Source organism: Rhipicephalus microplus, chromosome 6 (genome assembly GCF_043290135.1).
Source record: "Rhipicephalus microplus isolate Deutch F79 chromosome 6, USDA_Rmic, whole genome shotgun sequence".
NCBI classification, from domain to species: Eukaryota; Metazoa; Arthropoda; class Arachnida; order Ixodida; family Ixodidae; genus Rhipicephalus; species Rhipicephalus microplus.
Window position 1 is genome coordinate 197,406,183 of NC_134705.1, and position 18,815 is coordinate 197,424,997.

Sequence of the window (18,815 nt, forward strand, 5' to 3'; positions counted from 1 at the left end):
AACCTCGGGAGTGTCACGCAACGCGTTGCACAGATTAATGACCAGTGGTCAGTTTTAGAGCGGTGGAACTGGCATCCAAGCACGGGAAACGTAGCCAAAAACGTTATATAGAGGTTTAAAGTGGGGGTGGGGGGGTGGGGGTAGCTGAGAAGTGCGCAATCATAAAATGGCATCAACTTGCGCAGGACAGGGTCAGTCTGACGTCAGCAGTGGATGTAAAGAGGGGCGGGTGGTGATGACACTTGACTGTACGTTTCTTTTTCAATTTTGCCGGCAAGTGTATATTTATGGGCTAGTTTTCTTTGTTAAGCACAATATTAATGACAACTTAATGCCAGGGAAAGTATAGGGGAATTATTAGAAGTAATTATAAATGCGAAGAAAAGCGGACAAAAAGATAGCTTGCCACTGGCGAAATCCGGACTTGCGAAGGCTTCGAATAAGACGTTCGATGTTCTGCCACTGAGATACGGTAGCAGTTATCCCCCCATCCATTTTATAGGGTGTATATGTGGATTAAACGGGGAGTGGGGGTGGGGGTGGAGCGTCAGTCAGCGCCACCTGTTGCCATTGCAGCGAGTGTAGAACGCTTTCTTGCCTGCTTGGTGTCACGTAGTTCGTCATCTTAGTACGATATGGCGGCTGGCCAATTATCCCTCTCATACTACCTCAAGGCACTCTTTCATTTACTCATTCGAACCTCTCTTTCTAAGTTCTAGTGTTACCTAGTATCATAGTACACCTCTATTCGAATGACTTTCGCTTGTATATCCAACACATGAAAAAAATAAAATAAAAATAAATGGCAGGCCTACGTGGAAGGCGTAGCACAGTCACAGCGAAAGCTATAAGAGCGGCCTTTCATAGCCTTTTGAAAACACTCATTGGGTAACTACTGCAAGCGCACTTGCTTGATACCCATTAGGACACTAATAATTTTTTCTGTGTAGTAGGCCGGCATTCGCTATGCTATTTTTCATCATTCTTCTGAGAATCGTGGTATCCGCTAAACACTTGAAGGAATCTTGTGCCGATTGTTCATGCAGTGGCTGACGACGATGAGGAAGTATGCCTGAAGTGGGCATGCGCCACAGTTAATAGGGAAACAAGAACAAGCTTTTGTAATGGGTCGGAGCATTGGACGACCCACTCGTTACACTATTCCCGTTGCGCGACGACTGGTTGTTCTTTCGCTGTTTCAAAGCTTTATGAGTCATATTGACGCGATTGCTTTCCCGACATCAAGCCTGCCTTGCCTAAGGCAAGTTTGCCAGCAGGGCAAAAGCACCGGCACAGCTCAGTGATAGAATACTGGGCTGGCACCCAGTGGACCCGAATTCGAGACCTACTGTGCCATCGGTGCAAGGTTTTCCTTTTTTTTTTTCCAATTTCGCGCGATGTGGTACGGACACCGGCGGCAGTGCGTGACCCGAGTTGTGCTCGCATAACAGCTTTCGCTGTTAAAAAAAAAGGAAAATAAGCACGCTACAGTGAAAGTATGTGGGCACGTAGCTGGACCTCGGGTTTTTGCTTGGAAGGTAATAACTTGGTCGAAGTTTAGCTCTGTACCTTATACTGGTTTCATACGGGCACTTTTCATCATGATCAGGGTTTCATCATGTCAATGGGGGAACAGGATCCATCCGGGATCTGTCTCTTGGATCACGACTTGATTGGCGTATGCGCCTAACTCGGTCCGGATTATCTTGGAATGGTTTAGCGAAGACCTTATGTTCAGCGCAATCATGAAATCCGACCCGGAACAGCAGTGATCGCGGTCCGAAAAACCCGTGTGACACCGGCATTTGCTGTTTTTCTTTCATTTTTTTAGGGGCGAAGCTCCTTAAGGCGTGGGCTGTGCGTCCCCTGTATGTAGACACCTCTCGTTTAGTTCTTGCAGTGTCCACTAGATGGCGGTACCGTCTCCTGTATGTCGCCCCCTCTCGTTTAGTTCTTGCAGTGTTCACTAGATGGCGGCACCGTCTCCTGCATGTAGCCACCTATCGTTTAGTTCTTTCAGCGCTCTGTAGCTTATGTTGAAAAGATGCAAGATGTTATAAACTAGACGGCGGTACTTGTAGTTGATGATGAAAGATGCGAGATGTTATAAAATAGGAAAGATGTCACATATGGCACGTGTCATTGGTGGAAGGCAATCGTTCGATTTAGTGCGGCGACGTACGCTAGGGGGAGCATTGTAACAAAATCGAGTAGGCAAAATGTACGGAAGATTCATGGTTTATCAGGTTTTCCTCCAGAGCTTCGCCCACTCATCATCATTCACTTCGTGGATATGGCGGCACTTTTTTGCTTTATCGTCTGACGTCTTTTTGTTTGCGTAAATAAATAGGTGTTCGAAGTATGCGAACCACACCAGCTATAGTTCGTATTTTGAATATATTATTGCCTCTTGCTTCTGTCAACCGCTTACCATGCTGATGCTTAATCCCGCTCGCTTTGAATCCGAGAGAGGTTGTGAGAGATGCTCGTTCTTTTCCTGGTCTTGCCGGTTGAATGTAATGACATTCCGTCAGAATGTGTCGAGTTGTCTCCGTACCATTTGTTGCAGTAGACGGGTGCGTCTTTGTACTGCGCATATTTGGGCTGGGATGTGCATGTATGCGTATACCCTGCTTTCGCTGGCCTGGAGAAACCAGGCTAGTTGTTCTCGACGGTCTGTAATTCCTCCATATTATTAAATTTTCCCAATGGCGGCATTTTAAACCAGTTCGAGAGGTCTCTTTTGGCCAATCATAGTTCACTAGATGGCGGAAAACGGCAGTGTCCAGAAAAGCTAGTCATTTGTGGCTTTAGTGGGTGCTTACGGGTCGTCTGCAGGATTAGTTCTTACAGCGGAGTGTCTTGGTCGGCCCTGTGCTGTCGTCATAGTAGTAGTAGTAGTAGTAGTAGTAGTAGTAGTAGTAGTAGTAGTCACATACGCCAAGTCAGATAATCACAAGTAGGCATCACACGGGCCACGCCAGTGAAAGGGGGTACGACTAATAAAATTGACGAACTGATGATGGTAACGGTAATACTAAGTGATAGTGATGATGATGGGGGCGTTGCTGTTCGAAACGATGATGTCGATGCTGATTATCATAAGGATGACTCTCGAATTGTGGGAGCGGGCGTATTTCAAATCTAGCGGTGGATTTGCGACACCACGTGATCACGCGAGCCAATCACACTCGCGCGCTTCGCTGTTGGCTGTGTTCACAACGCTGAGCGGGAAAAACAGTTGTTTCTTTTGTTTTTCTCATCGCCTCTTCCTCTTGTCTCGCAGGTGGCCTCCGACTCGTCCCTGACGACGGTGCCTTCCCGGGCCAGCTCCGGTGAGTGTGTGCTTCTAAGCTGCCAGCTTGGTTAGTAAGCTAAGAGATAACTTGGGAAATGGATGTGTCGATCGAGTGGTGCGGATGGGGCGGAGGCCTGTCGTGGGCCACTCCAGTTTCATCGGACGACCATCCTATGTATGGTGGCGTGGTTGGGGCATACAATCCACTACAATCATGCGAGCCTCCCTATATAGCGCTCCGCCAGCCAGATGAGGTCGTATTCGTGCTTTGGCTGTTTGGTTTGGAAATATAAACACTGCTTATGCACGCATTAGAGACCGGTGCATGCCATGTAGTTTTCGGTATGGTATACCCCTTGTTCGCTTTCGATTCTGTGCGACGCTCAAGCATTCTGGGCTATAAGATCCCCTTACTGGACAAAGAGTGTCGCCCACTGTACACGCGACCAAGAGCGAATAGTTTTGGAATGACCGCCAACTATCGGACAAAGAGAAAACAAGAACGACGCGTGCACTATAGATGTACCCGTTATGTGTAATATCTCCAATCCTGCTTGTGCCATTTTTTTTTTTTGTCTTCTTACGTGTAGTGGAGCCCTCGTCGCGTCTCATCTCGCACGGCCGTTTTCGTGTCGCCTTGCCGCCGTTCTCGGCCTCCAACAGTATTGTCACGTGTTCCTCTAGATAGAAGGAGGACTCCTCCGCGTCTTTGTCGCAGTGGCATTTTTTTTTAGCCTATACCGGTGCCTTTCTTTTCCCCGGCATTCCGAGGTCGGCCGCGCGCCGTCTATTTAGAGCTCGGTGGGCGCTCGTGTCTTGAGGCGTGTTTGTGCGTTTACGAATGGGCTTTTTTTTTTTTGCCGTATAGTCTTAGTCGTGGTAGTCGTCTTCACTGTCTGGGGAAGACCCGTCGTCTCTCTTGAACCGCCGGCATTCGCGTGCGCGGTCTCGCCCCATCCCTTCCTTCCTATAATATAGTATATACACCGCTAACCGCCCATCTTTCTCCTCATCTGTATAGTTAGTACACCGTGAACCGCGCTATGTAGACGCGCTCGACTTTGACTGGTGCGCCAAGATAGCTATAGGTATACACCTAGCCGTGCGCGTCGGCATATTCCTTCCTTCCTCTGCCGCTTCCGTATCGGGGTCAGCCCTCCGCCATGGCTGCTGCCTCTTGCGGCGTTTCCTCGAAGCATTCCTTCCTTGCCTGGTTCTTCTCCGTTTGGAAGAAAACAAAAAGCGGAAGTTCTACTTGCTTTCCTTTTTTCTGCCATAAATATTTCGGGCGCGTCTAGTTCCTCCGCTGGCAGTTTTAAGGACGATAGCATTTCTTGGGATGCTCGAACGCAGAAATTGTGGTCTGTCTGTCTGTCTGTCTGTCTGTCTGTCTGTCTGTCTGTCTGTCTGTCTGTCTGTCTGTCTGTCTGTCTGTCTGTCTGTCTGTCTGTCTGTCACGCGAAACGATTCAGCCACCCGGCCAAAGTTTAAGCACTTGCTGAACGCCCAGCCATCTTGAACTGGGGGCTGCACACATACTTGTGAACATTGTAGATAAAAAAGCAAATATTACGCATATCCTAGGCGCAGCATCGATACCTAAGTATTAGGCGGTGTGTTATTTTACTAGAAGAAACGTAGATACGTAATTCTAAAGTCCCTCTAGAGTTTCTCACGCTGCGGAGAAAATGCGACGCGATGCACGCAGAAGCGTTCTGCCGAATGTATGGTGCTGCCACCTGGCTGTGGCCCCGGGTTCGGCACAAGCTCGTGTTTCCCGACGGCGCTGCCAGATGGAGTCCATATCTCACGCAGTGCCTTCTCTGTTGTGTCAATGCCATCCAGATGTGGCGTATTCAGCATCGAGGAGGCGCTGTCTGAGGCGTAACGGGTGGCCGCGGTGGTCTAGTGGCTAAGGTACTCGGCTGCTGACCCGCAGGTCGCGGGTTCAAATCCCGGCTGCGGCGGCTGCATTTTCGATGGAGGCGGAAATGGTGTAGGCCCGTGTGCTCAGATTTGGGTGCACGTTAAAGAACCCCAGGTGGTCAAAATTTCCGGAGCCCTCCACTACGGCGTCTCTCATAATCATGTGGTGGTTTTGGGACGTTAAACCCCACATATCAATCAATGAGGCATAACGGGTGGCCGCGGATGACACCAGCACCCATGTAGTTACGGCCGGCAGAAAAACGGTCGTCTTTAGACGACATTTGCCGAGAAGCACGCGGATACGCGGCCAATTTTTCGCCATTGTTTATTTGTTTTGTTTTAGGAATCTCTGATGAAGAGTCAACAAGCTTTAAAAGAAATCAATGCCGATAAAGCGCCAAAGGCTAAAGATATATTTATACGCACCATCGTCTCTTAATTGCACGTTAAAGGACCCCTGGTGGTCGATATTTCCGGAGCCCTCCACTACGGCGTCTCTAATAATCATAAGGTGGTTTTGGGACGTTAAACCCCACATATCAAAGTTGGGTCAAACAAACAAAGAGTTAGGATGGGAATTACTCTCGTCGCGGGGTCGAAAGAAACTGGCTAAAGCTCTTGTACCAAATATTTTGTGGTAAAACCAGCATTTGAAAAGAAAATTACCTTCACAGTCCTCATTACATTTCTTCGCGAAATGATCATTGTTTCCATCGGATCTAATTTGTATGCTATCTCGGTTTTTTGTTCGTTCAATTAGGGAATGGAATCGTTTATCTAATGAACGAGTGTGCTATATAAATGAAGATGTGTTTTTCTTAACATTGTGACCCCCCCCCCCCTCTTGCTGCAGCGCCTTCGGGCTAAGCGGGGTAATCATTGAATAAAGAATAAATAAAGAAAAAAAAAGCGGGCCCTGAAGATTCCCTTTCTTAATAATCGCATTTAGGTGTCGACAAGTGAAAGCCCATTAACTATTATCATCGTCGCCCTTTCCTTATCGCTTCTTCTGTCTTTACGTCCCTCATATCACTAAATCCTTTCGATCGCGGAAGAAGGTCGCCAGGGTGTCAATGCGGAAAACGACGTGAAAGAGGCCCGATATTTCTCTCTCTCTTTGAAAAGCAGGATCTCCTTAAATATGATGGGGCGGTGACGCGGCTTCACCTATGGCGCCATGAAAGAGGGCGCAGACATATGTGGCTCCTCGAAGCAGCCAACCTTGACTAACGTGACGTCATTCGGTGCATATCCGTTTTAAAACTGGCGATACTTCTTTCACGAGACGCTCGCGACACGGTTGCGACACTCCTTACGCCGCCGGTCGCACCCTGCATTCGGACACGCTAGAGCGACGTCGCGTTTTTTTTTTTTAAATTTAAAAATCGTTTTAAAAACCATTTCTTCCTATAATAAATGTGCGCGACGTACGTTTCTCTCGAGATGCTACATGCTACTCCGAGGTGTTTTACGGCCTGGTCGAGAGTTGAGCTCGGTTAGGTTACGTTAGGTTAGATACAGTCAAGTTTCTTCGCAGAATTATGGATGACATTTTCATTTTGCTATATCCAGTATTAGTTGTGGCAGTAATAACCCTACGGAAACGTTCCGTATGCGAGTCCAATAATTCCATATGTTTCCATAAAGAATACATATGTTTCCCATATATTTTCCATATATTTCATAATTCCGTATGTTTCCGTAAGATTGTTACGGAAACATACGGAATTATTGGACGTCGCATACGGAACGTTTCAGTAGGGATTATAATGATTGTCGGGGGTTTTACGGCCCGAATTCGCGGTATGGTCATGAGAGACAACCGTAATCGGTGGCTCCTGTGATTCCGACCTACAGTTTCGACGGTTCCGATCGTTTTGACGTGCACCTTATAATTGAAGTGCACGGGCCTCAAGCATTCGTGTTTAAATCGAAAAAAAAAAAAGCGGCAGCCGCAACTGGAATACGATCCCTCGACCCTTGGGTCAGCAGCGTGAACCCACAATCGTATACTTATTTCTTGAGCGGAAAGCTTTTTTTTTTTAAAGCTATCGAAAAATTCGTCCCGGTTCGGCAATCGAACCCGGGACCAACGTCTTCCCTAGTGGGTTTTTCCGCCGATCGAGTTATCCAAGAAGCTATTACTTGCCTTGTACTGTTATTAGTTGCTCTGTAGTTGCTTTGTGTTGTGGCAGAAGTGTCACCCACTAGCATTCTTCCTATGCACCCACCTTACTCTGTTCTCCATAATATAGCCCGTAAGGTATTTTAAATAAATATATAAATAAATAGCAATTGGCAGTGCGAGGGCGAATCGATTGACAACCAAGAACGCACGGAGACAATACTATTGCAAGTCGGCTATGCGGGTTTTCGCAAGGTGGTGAAACGTTTCATAAAAGGGAAATTCACCGCCACTTCTTCATGCTACAAACGGGCACTTGTCGACTTCCCTTTGCTAAACCGCAGAACCGTTTTGAGTATGATTCATTACAATATTTCGAGCCATCTTTTTTCTCAGATTATTTATTGTGTTTGCGAATTTTCGGGCTCAGGGCGTGCTCTTTCTCCGCTTAAACGACCGTCTACGCGGTCGTGTTGTGTTGCTGCTCGCGCGTTTCGGGCCGTCGTACTCGGCCGGCTTCTTCTCCTTGCAGTCATCTGCCTTCCGCGTTTTGCCGACGAGATTAGAAACGTCGGAGCCGGTGGCCATTTGCATGTGCACGGCGGCCGGCCGGCTGGTCCCAAAGCCCTACACCCCCCTTTCCCCTTTTCTCCTTCACCCGTGGACCGGACCGGCCGTTGGCGATACTTTTGTCCAAATCGTGCCTCTTTGCCTCCCCCCCCTCTCTTTCACTTTGGCTTGCCCGCATACGTGTATAAGTACGTACTACTATACCTCTATACATTTGTACTTATATGGGTCGCTTGTTTGTTTGCTAGCGCATATTCCGAGCGTCCGCACCACCGCCCGATATAGAGGGGCCCTCTTCCAGCACCCCCTCCCCCCACCCCCTCCCCTGAACCCCTTTGAGCCAGTTATGAGGAAAGCAGGAGTTTTGTTGAATAACGGTCACGGCATTAAACTTCCAGTGCCCAGAGTTTTCGAAGGAACGGGGAACGACGTCTGTCTGACGGAGGCTGGCAAGTTGATCAGATTCGCGTCCGGTTCACTACTCTGTTTCCGGGGAAATACTAACCGGAACTAACAGACCAACAATGCGTTCGTAAAGCATCGGACACGTTGTTCGAAGGTCGCAGGTTTTGTCACTGGTAGCAGCTAGTTATCCTTCTTTGCCACGTTTACACTTCACTTTCCACCTAACAACGTCCTCTGTACTTTTCTTGTCATCATTGTCTTGCTAGTTCTCATTAATGTTGTCTCTAGCAAAGAAAAAAAAGTAACGAGTCCTTCATCTTCGACTTCTTTCCTTCACTCTTATTGAATTTGATTTAACAGACGAGAATAACAAACAAAAAAAATACATAAAAAGAGTGCAGGTATTATCAATGTGGAACATGTGTATTGGCTGCGCATTGCACGCCTGCTACAGTCGATCACTGTCGACGTCAGAGGCTGCAGCAGTGCTGCGCCCGTCGGTTTTCAGGCCTCTCAACAAGAGTTCGGGAAAGGGCTCTGCGTGAAGCATTCGGTTTTTGTCACAACGCGTCGCTTGTCCCATAATCGAAGGTTTCAACGCTCGCGTACTTTGATTCTTAGCTGCGTTCATGCAAAGGACACAGTGTTGTATAGTTTAATGTAGAGTGTAGCCTAATCTGCAACTTGGTACTGGGAAACATCTCGCTCCCTGTCTTGTGCGCCGAAATATTCATTTCACATCTTACGAACATGCATATGCGTGCGCAGGGTTGCCTTAGGTGTGGGGGGTGAAGGAAAAGGCGAAAGTACATCGCAGTCCCCCCCCCCCCCCCCTCAATGTAAGGTCGATGTATGGGGCTGACATTGCGCTCCCCTACCCTGTGTCGCAGCACCCCCCCCCCCCCCCCCCGTCAATGTGCGGGTCTGAGTCTGCGCCTGCCGCTAGAACTTTCAAGGGGGGGGGGGGCTGCCCTCCCCCGCCACCTTGTTCGCACGCCTATGCGTACATGCAAGATCAACTACTACTTGCCCCCAAAACTTGCGCAATTTTTGTTACACTATTGAGGAAAGACACACATGGGAGCTGTAGGTTTCGTCCGTTGTCTGAAACATTTTGCGCAAGAAGTAGGTCATCATGGAGTACCAGCTCGCTAGAACCCACACCTTGTTATCCAAGAACAGTCACCTGGGTGGATCTCATAGTAATGTCGTGTTTCTTGGTACATCGTTTCCGATGATTTATTTCAGAGTGCCACCTATACACGTCTACCTACAAACTTAAAGAAACGACTGGTTTCGCGAATTTGACTTTCAAGCGCTTCCAAGGTCAACGCTGGGAACGGGAATAAACAAGTTGGACCCCCCGTATGTGGACGTTGCGCTTATAAGGGGGCTACGGGAACGTTAACCGCGACGCCTGTCAATCAACGCGCAGTGATGATGATGATGAGGAAGAAGAGATCCTGTGGCGTGCGCGCATCGTTTCGCGCGCCGGCCGCGTGCCATTGACCTTGGACCGGCCGATGGGGGGCGCTGCTGACGTCAGCGCTGTTTCGGGGGAAGCCGCCCGGCGACCACTGTTTCTAATCGAGGGGTGTGTTCCTCGCCGGCCGCGGCGTACAACACACTATACGCGGCGGCGGCGGCGGTCCGGTCTTCGTGCGGCCAGCTTTAGTAGCGCGACCCCCTTTTTTTCTTTAAGTAGCACCACCTGTGCCCCTTCTCTGTCAGTGTTGTTTCTGTTTTTGGATTGGCCGAGCTTAAACGGGGCGCGACGCCTCGCGCTCGCTTCCGCGTCCATCCACTGCTTCGCGTTTTTTCTAGGTGGCGCGTGCCCGTCACTTAGGTTCGCGTTAAGAGAATTTAAATAACCGAGGGGAAACTGAATTTAGGAACAGCGCAACCTACAAGTAGTTACTTCGTAACTACGGAAGCGAAAAAAACAAGGACAGAAAAAAAAGTTCCTGAATTCAGTTATGTCCTACCAACTTGCCCAAGCTTCCACGCTTCATAACCGAGGGGAAGTATAGAATATAAAAAAAAGTTTATTACGAAAAAGAAAAAGGAAGAAGGGTTAGAAGCTGGTGGGTGGGGCCCCCTAGTTCAGAGTGGAGTCCACTGGCCACAGCAGCGCGCGCCGCGCCTTGTCCAGGAGCGCCGCTCGGGCCTCCATTTCCTCGCTGGCCAACAAGGAGTGCTCCGTCCTGAATTTTGCACCGAAAGCTGAGGCGCGTCAAGTTTGGGTGGCCTTAACTCACATTCCCACGTAATGAATGTGGGCAGGACTTGGCTGTCCTCCACACCACGGGCAGGAACCGGCGAATGCGCTTGGATGCATCGCACGTTTTAAATGCACACGTGCGGATATGTATTTGTCTGCAGGTGGAGCCACTCGTGCGCTTCTTTCACACTCAGCCGAGAGTGGGACGTGGGGGAAGTATTTGCCGTTTTTGTAGACGCTGGTGTTCCAAGATATCTCGAAGAGCGTGGGGAGCCTGGAATAGCAGACGGGTATCTGGACGAGGGACAAGAAGCTCGGTGAGTAATAGCTCCAGCTGCACTGTCCGCTCCATCGCTATCCGTCCGTCCGTCCGTCCGTCCGTCCAGCGCCACTGAGGGACATTACGGGAAAGGTGAACACCTCCGCGACAGGTAGTAATCGGTCCACTTTAATGAAATCGCAGAAACATTGAAAAACGCCGACCGAAATGAAAAGTACTCGCTGATGTCTCTGCTGACACATGGCAGCCATCTTCGCCATGCTTTGTGAAGGCGACCTGGTAAGAATAGCTGGTATTTATTTTTTTTTCTTTTTCATCCTGGTCGACGAATTCGAATGCCTTCAACAACGTTTCATTCCGACCATACAGGAGGAGGACACGACTTAAAAGAAAGTTCAGGGGTTCGGAGCTGTCTGGTCATCGTCGGGGAATCGTATTAAGGGCTGCCATGTCAAGGTTTTACAAGACCATCGACCTAACAAAACGAAGAAAGACTCAGCACACACACACGCATACATACATACATACATACATACATACATACATACATACATACATACATACATACATACATACATACATACATACATACACACACACACACACACACACATTATGTTGGCGATATTTAGCATTAGTATGTCTAAGAAGCGATTGCTCGTATTACCGCTTTACCTACCTGCGCACCCCATTTTGAACGCAGCCTCATCCGTATTGCGCCCCGCCGTGGTGGTCTAGTGGCTAAGGTACTCGGCTGCTGACCCGCAGGGCGCGGGTTCAAATCCTGGCTGCGGCGGCTGCATTTCCGATGGAGGCGGAAATGTTGTAGGCCCGTGTGCTCAGATTTGGGGGCACGTTAAAGAACCCCAGGTGGTCTAAATTTCCGGAGCCCTCCACTACGGCGTCTCTCATAATCATATAATGGTTTTGGGACGTTAAACCCCACATATCAATCATCCGTATTGCACTCGATACGGAAAATCGGGTGCTGATACTCGGTTACATTTAATCGCGATCAGCTCTCCGATAGGCATCAAGGCGATCGCTAACTGTGCATCGAGATCCAGATAAGAAAACTGCGCAGTCTGGTTTTCGATTCGCCATTTGGCTGACGCCTGCGGTGAAATCGATCCGGATCACTTTGTATCGTCTAGTGGAGACAATTGTTGATCAAGATTGAGAAATCCAATCCGGATCCGTGTCAGCTGATAAAAAGTGCCAGTGGGACACCGGTATCATACAATGTGAGTTCACCCCATTCTTGCTTTACTTAACGCCGTGCCGAAGTGTCTTCGTACCTTTGCAGTGTTCCCATCTTTTTTTTTCTTGCTTTGTTTTAATATATGGTCGCGCAATGGTTAACTCTTCTTTAGAGCACACTGAAGGGCAGGAACAACATCTCGGGAGATTAGCGCGTGCTTCGCCAAAACGTCAAATGCCGTACGCCATAACGGGATATCGAGTGTACCATCGATCGCGCTCTTGTTTTTCATCTTTATTTCGTTTACGTATCCTCTAAAGACCTAGGTGTCTAGACGCTGTCTGAGCATTTGTGTCCGTGTGCGTGCTTGTAAAGGCTTCTTTCGCTCTCTTTGTCTCTCTAGTGAAAACTGAACCTGTAAAGTGTGTCCTTCGCCCCGCTATCGGTATTCTCGTGTCGTGCATTCTCGCGTCGAAAGCGAAAGGTGTAACTGTGGGAAGAAGGCACGTGACCTCGCGACGTTTCGGCGGCAAAGACTATACTCGCCGTGAAATCCCTTCGCTTCGATTATCGATGCCAACTTCCTTCACGTGTGTTTTTTTTTTCTTTTCTTTAAATATAGGAACGAAATGTCCCTATACAAGACTACGTGCTCTCTCTCTCTCTAGCATGTAGATATCTACGCGTGCTAGTCGGTGAGGCGAAGAACCCTCGGGCACCATCACTCTAAAGGAATTCGATGCGATTTCGATTTCGCAGAAGTCTAATCCCCGTCTCCGTTCTTGTTGCAGCTGATCGAATGGCGCACGTATAAAGGCAAGGTCGATTGCCTCGCAGATTAGAGATTGTTGTACGGTCGAGTCAAACCGTTCTTTTCTTTTTTTGGAGCGGGTGAATTTCGAGGTGAACGACGGGGATTAAATGGTCGTTCTCGTTCATCGCGTGCATACATATCGAGAATGTCGTTTGGTGTACGAGGAATGTTTAATTGTTCAGCGGTGAACCAGTGAGGGATACGTCGCTTAGATCATTTCTCGTGATTACTTGGCTTGGATACACACATACACACACACAAAAACCATGAAACACAGAGCAGGTAAAGAAGGGAACAGGGTGAAAAAAAATAAAAACGAAAATAGCGCGTAAACTTGGCTATATTTAGGGGCGTGATAAAGGAACGTTAGCAGCTGGAAATTCATCCGTATTCCCACACTATTAGGGGCGTGCCCCATAACCGTGTGGTGGTTTTGGCGCGTGCACAAGCATGTTATTTGACTTCAATATGAAAGAAAGCGGATGTATTTCTGTTCATGCCCCTTTTAAGCGAATGAATGCAGCTCCAGGTTGTAGTTACCGTGCGGTATAAGTATGGTATGTGTGGACCTACAGTCTGGTATTAGACTCTGTTTTTAGCAAGCTATACGGAAACGCGTTACGGAAATATGACGCGAATCCTTTCCGTATGCGCGTATACTATGTTCGCGCATGCGCACTCGTCAGCCGGTTCTGTGTGGCTGCCTTTCCGTACTGTGTTTCCGTTGCTTGCTAAGAAAAGGAAAAAGAAAAAAAAAACCGCCGTGCGTGCGGGTTCCTGCGAAAGCTCGAAGAGTGGCCTTTCAGAGTCTTTTCTTAAGTCTCTTTGAGTAATTGCTACAAGCGCACTTGCTGGCTGCCCATCACGCTATAAATAATTGTGTGTGTGTGTGTTTGTGTGTGTGTGTGTGTCGTAGTAGTAGTAGTAGTAGTAGTAGTAGTAGTAGTAGTAGTAGTAGTAGTAGTAGTGGTGGTAGGCTGGCTTACTTCACTATGCTATCGTTCATCATTCTTCGGAGAAGCGTGCTATATCCGCTTTGAGGCCCGTGTGCTCAGATTTGGGTGCACGTTAAAGAACCCCAGGTGGTCAAAATTTCCGGAGCCCTCCACTACGGCGTCTCTCATAATCATATGGTGGTTTTGGGACGTTAAACCCCACAAATCAATCAATCGATCGTGCTATATCCGCTACACACTTGCTCGGGATATTGTGCAATATTTTTATGCAAAGGCTGAAAACGTTGATGATTTATGCCTGATGTGGGTATGCGCCACGCTTAATATAGGTAATCAAGAACAAGCTTTTGTAAATGGGCTGGAGCATTGCACGACCCACACTTTACGCAATTCGCAGTGTTTGACGCCTGGTTGTTCCTTTTATGTTCGAAAACGCATTATTTATTACTCACATTAGCGCGATTCCTTTTTCCGACTAGAAGCCTGCCTAAGGCCAGTTTTGAAATCAGTTTTTTGAAATGCGTTTCAAGCGCCGTGTGGTTCAGTGTTGGAAATACTACGCCGGCAAGCAGCCAAATCTCATTGTGTCATTGTTTTTGTTCATCGATTTTTTCTTCTTGCGATATCGGTTATGGGCACCGGCGGCAGCGGACAACTACGGTGCCGCTCGTACCCTGTGTTCCGATCTCGTAACAGCTTTCGCTGTAAAACCTCTGTTACCTTCGACTCGGAAAATGTCGTACTATAGCTCTATCTGTCCCACGGTTTCGCCGGCAAACTTGCAGACACGCCTCCGATGCGGTGGTCCCGCTTGCCGCGGTGCAAGCCGCCGCGTCCGTCGCTTTGTACTCCGCCGAGACCGTCGCTGATAACGAAAAAAGAAAAATAAACTGTTTACGCACGCGTCTGGGCAGAGGCGATCGTCTCGACTGACTGCAGCAGGTCGCTGAACCAATACCCGCGCGGCGATGTTTGTCTCTGCGTTCGGAACAACACCGCCGGGGAGTCGACGATTACTGTTTTCTTCCAAGCGGACTGATGTCCGCCTCGGGGGATCAGTGGCTAGGTTGCTCGGCTGCTGACCTGAAGGTCGTGGGATCGAATCCCGGCCGCATTTCGGGGAAGGTGTAATGGTAAAGGCTTGTGTACTGTCAACGCTTCCTAAAGAAAATTATGCCTGGCACGTGAGCCGCGAACGCGATGCCCAACCCTCTGATTTTACCCTCCTCCTTCGGTACGAAGGCGATATATAGATAGATGGATATGGCTGTACCCTTTAGATCGGGCGGTGGCTAGCGCCACCAAGCCGTCATACTTAATGAACCAAAAACTAGATTTTTTTTTTCGTTTAAATAGTGAGGTTGAGGATTCGTACTTTGCAGTGAAGGGTTTAATTTTTACTCGTGCCTTGACTTCAGCCACCAATCAGATAACCTCCTTCTAGTTAAGTCTACCCGCTTAAAGTTTATTTTGCCCTCTCTGTCCCTAAACCCCAATGCTTTGAAAAACTCTGCGCCATCATCCTCAACTGTAGGGTGAAGCACTTTACAGAACATTGTCAAGTGTTCGGCAGTTTCCTCCTCCTCTTCACACGCACTGCATACCGTGTCTACCCCTTCGTATTTGGCCCGATATGTCTTGGTTCGCAGTACTCCCGTCCTGGCCTCAAACAAACTACCCCGAGTATTATCATAGAGTGTCTCTGACGGCCGCCCCCTGCGGACACAGCAATGCTCCCGCAGTTGCCTCCGAGCAGCCGTCATGTCACGTGACTGAGCGGTACGGAGGCGAGCGGTCTCACGCGGCGGCCGGTCGCAACACAAGGCAGGAGGCATGGCCTCCGAGATCGCGGGCTTGCAGGAGGCTCCCAATTGAAAAGAGAGCGACGTTCCAGGCATGGTTGTTTTAGGAGGCGTTGGTACTGTACGGTGTCGGTGCACGTTGAAGAACGCCAGATGGTCAATCACGAGCCCAACGCTATACGGCATCTCTTTAATACGATATCGTGGTTTTGGGGCTTAAGACCCCGCATATTATTATCATTATGAGGAGGCACTGGCACAAAAATCTTCTGTGGTGTGTTTTTTTTTCTTCTTTTTGCACAAAAGAAAGGCCCGACCTTCAGGACAAGACAGATGCTTGGGCTAGTTGGTGATTGGGAATCAACATATTTGCATAGTGCAAGACTACGAGTAGTTGCGACGTAACTACAGAAGAAGAGACAAAGACAGAAAGAGCGCCCTTTCTTGTTCTTGTCTCTTCTATTCTAGTTACGTCGTAACTACTCGTAGTCTTGCGCTGTGCAAATATGTTGACCTTCAGGAGCTTCGAAAGTCTAGTGATAAGTGTGAATTTTCGCAACACGTTTTGAAATCTGGTTTTGATTCTTACACAATGTACCCTGATGTCGCGGCACGCTCAGAGTTTCTTTTTCTCGTAGCGTGCTCGCAAGATATTGCGAAGTTTCCACGGCAGCTCTGCTCCGTGGCTCTGTCGGTGACACGGAAGCGACTGACTTGAATGCTTTGGTACGTGACGTCATAGCGGTGCATTGAAGAAACCATAACTGACGCCGTAACCTGACGTCATTCTAGTGTCCGCTGGGAGTAAGTGCGGCAGGCGAAACTCCACCTTGATCTCAAAATAAAATGTCTTATCAGCATTCAGTCATTTTCGCACTAGCTCAGAACCGACTGTGCATACAGTCGGTCCCGACAGAAGTACGGTAAACTCTAACCCGGTAGTTGGTGCCAATCGGAAGGGTTCTTTGAAAAGGTTCTCGTGAATGTGCGTTGTCGTTTGCGACAACTCACTCTCTCACTCACGCTCCTCCTCACTCCATGCTCGCCACTCACCAAAAACGTATTCACCATCATCAGCCTGACTACGCGCCCACTGCAGGACTAAGTCCGCTCCCATGTTCCGGCACTCGATTCGATCCTGTGCTTGCTGCTGCCACTATGTACCTGCAAACTTCCTCCTAGTCTCATCAGCCCACCTAACTTTCTGTCTTCTTCACTCGCTTGCTTTCTCTTGGAATCGAGTCTGCGATCCTTAATGACCAAGCGGTTATCCTGCCTACGTGCTGGATTGCCCATGATCATGACCATAGCCCTGCCCGTGACCATTCTTCTTTATTTCGACTATGGTGTCCTTAACACCCGTTTCGGCCCCGATACACTCTGCTATATTCTTGTCCCTTAGGATTACACCTATCATTTTCCTTTCCATTGTTCGCTGCGTCGTCCTCAACTTAAGTAGAACCCTCTTTGTAATCCTCCAGGTTTCTGCCCCGCAGGTAAGTACCGGTAAGATGCAGCATTTATATACCTTCCTCTTGAGCGATATAGTGGCAATCTACCAGTCATGATTTGAGAATGCTTGCCGAATATGCTCCACCCCATTCATATTTTTCTAGTTACTTCACTGTCGCGGTTTGGCTCCGCCGTTACTACGCATTCATCGGCAAGCAAATCAAAAGTCACAAGCCCGCGCAGGCACACGCATGGTGCGAAGCTTAAACGTCGGAAACGCGAGGCCGTCATTCCGAGTTCAGTACCCGTGCATGCTACCTAACGCCATATCTATGCACCTCTCCGGCCATTAGAAAAAAGAAATCAAATAAAACGGTGGGCGCTGAGTGGCACTGACTGGAAACCGAACTCAGTACTACAGCGTACGCTGTACCAGTATTCTGGTACACTATTCCAGTGCGCGGTTCCTGTTAGCTCCCGTTTGAGTCGGAGGCGGTCGCCCTGTATAGCCACAGGTGTGGTATTTATATTCGCGCTACCGTGGTGGCCGCAGCGCAACGAAGCTTTTCGCGAGAGAATAAAAAAAAAAAACAAAAGCAAAGAAAAACAAACAGTGTAAAAGTATAAAGGAAAACGGTCATTATAGCGGGCGTACACCCGCAGAAAACGCGTTCGCTTGCTCGCTTTATACGAAACGGGCGAGAAAAAAAAGACACTCTCCTCTTTCGACACAACGCCACCCCTCTCTCTACTCCCTTCCTGGAGGAATGACTGGCCGCCGCGTTTGTTTCTTCCCGCTTGCGCCCCCTCCCCTCTCTTTCACATTTTTTTTTTTCTTCTGGCATCGTCGTTGTCCTCGACAGCGGACGGTGGCAGGGCGGCATTAACCGCGACGACGCAGAAAGCACCTGCCCAACAACCGGGTTCCCCAGTAGAGTGCATAGATGCCATAGGCTAAAAACAAAGTTTTTAAGACGCAAGGACAGACTATAGTGTAAAACAAAGTTTTAAGACGCAAGGACAGACTATAGTGTAAAACAAAGTTTTAAGACGCAAGGACAGGCTATAGTGTTGATGGACCTGGATCATCACCCCCGTGTGCGCTGCCAACGCTACTCTGTGAACCTGTTTCAAGCCAAATGTTAACCGCTAGAATCCAGTTTGCGCTACACACTCAAACCTCGATATAACGTGAAACTCGATATAAGGAATTATCGCATATAACGAAGTAATTGAAGAATGACCGTCATCGGCACAGTGCTAGTAATGTACGTTTTTAACGAATTTTCCGGTATAAGGGAGTATTTTTGTGGCAGATGTGACTTTGGTACAACGAGGTCTAAGTGAAGTAGTTCCGCTGTGGCTCAGTATGCACTACTCGTACGGTGCGAATAGCCCGGGCAAGTGTGCACTATCTGATCTCGCCGTGAAGTGAACCGGTCAATTAAGCGTCGCCTCACCACCTAATTCGACCGCGAACCGTTCAAGTTCAGCGAACACTACAGCGCTGCACCGCGCACCGTTCAGGGCCCAATGTGCTCCTTTAAATCTACCCCGAGCCGGTCGAACGAAATGTGCCCTATTAATCCTGCCGCAAACGGATCACGTTTGTGCACTACTAATTGTACATTGAACCGAACCAAGCCTAATGTGCACTATTATAACACAACGTGAAGCGTTCACATACAATGCGTGCTACTAATGCTACCGTGAGCTTACTAAGCCTGCGCATTAATTATGCCATGGACAGTTGAAGACTAGT

General features: G+C 48.5%; 1 protein-coding gene across 1 annotated transcript in view; it reads left to right on the plus strand.

Annotated features, from left to right (window-relative positions):
* The window catches only part of smg (sterile alpha motif domain containing protein 4 smaug), a 119,133-nt gene that overhangs the window by 33,824 nt on the left and 66,494 nt on the right, over positions 1-18,815 (plus strand). The window contains exon 2 of the mRNA XM_037418227.2: positions 3,287-3,335. The gene's annotated coding sequence lies outside the window, so the exon portion shown is untranslated. The remainder of the gene's footprint in view (positions 1-3,286; positions 3,336-18,815) is intronic.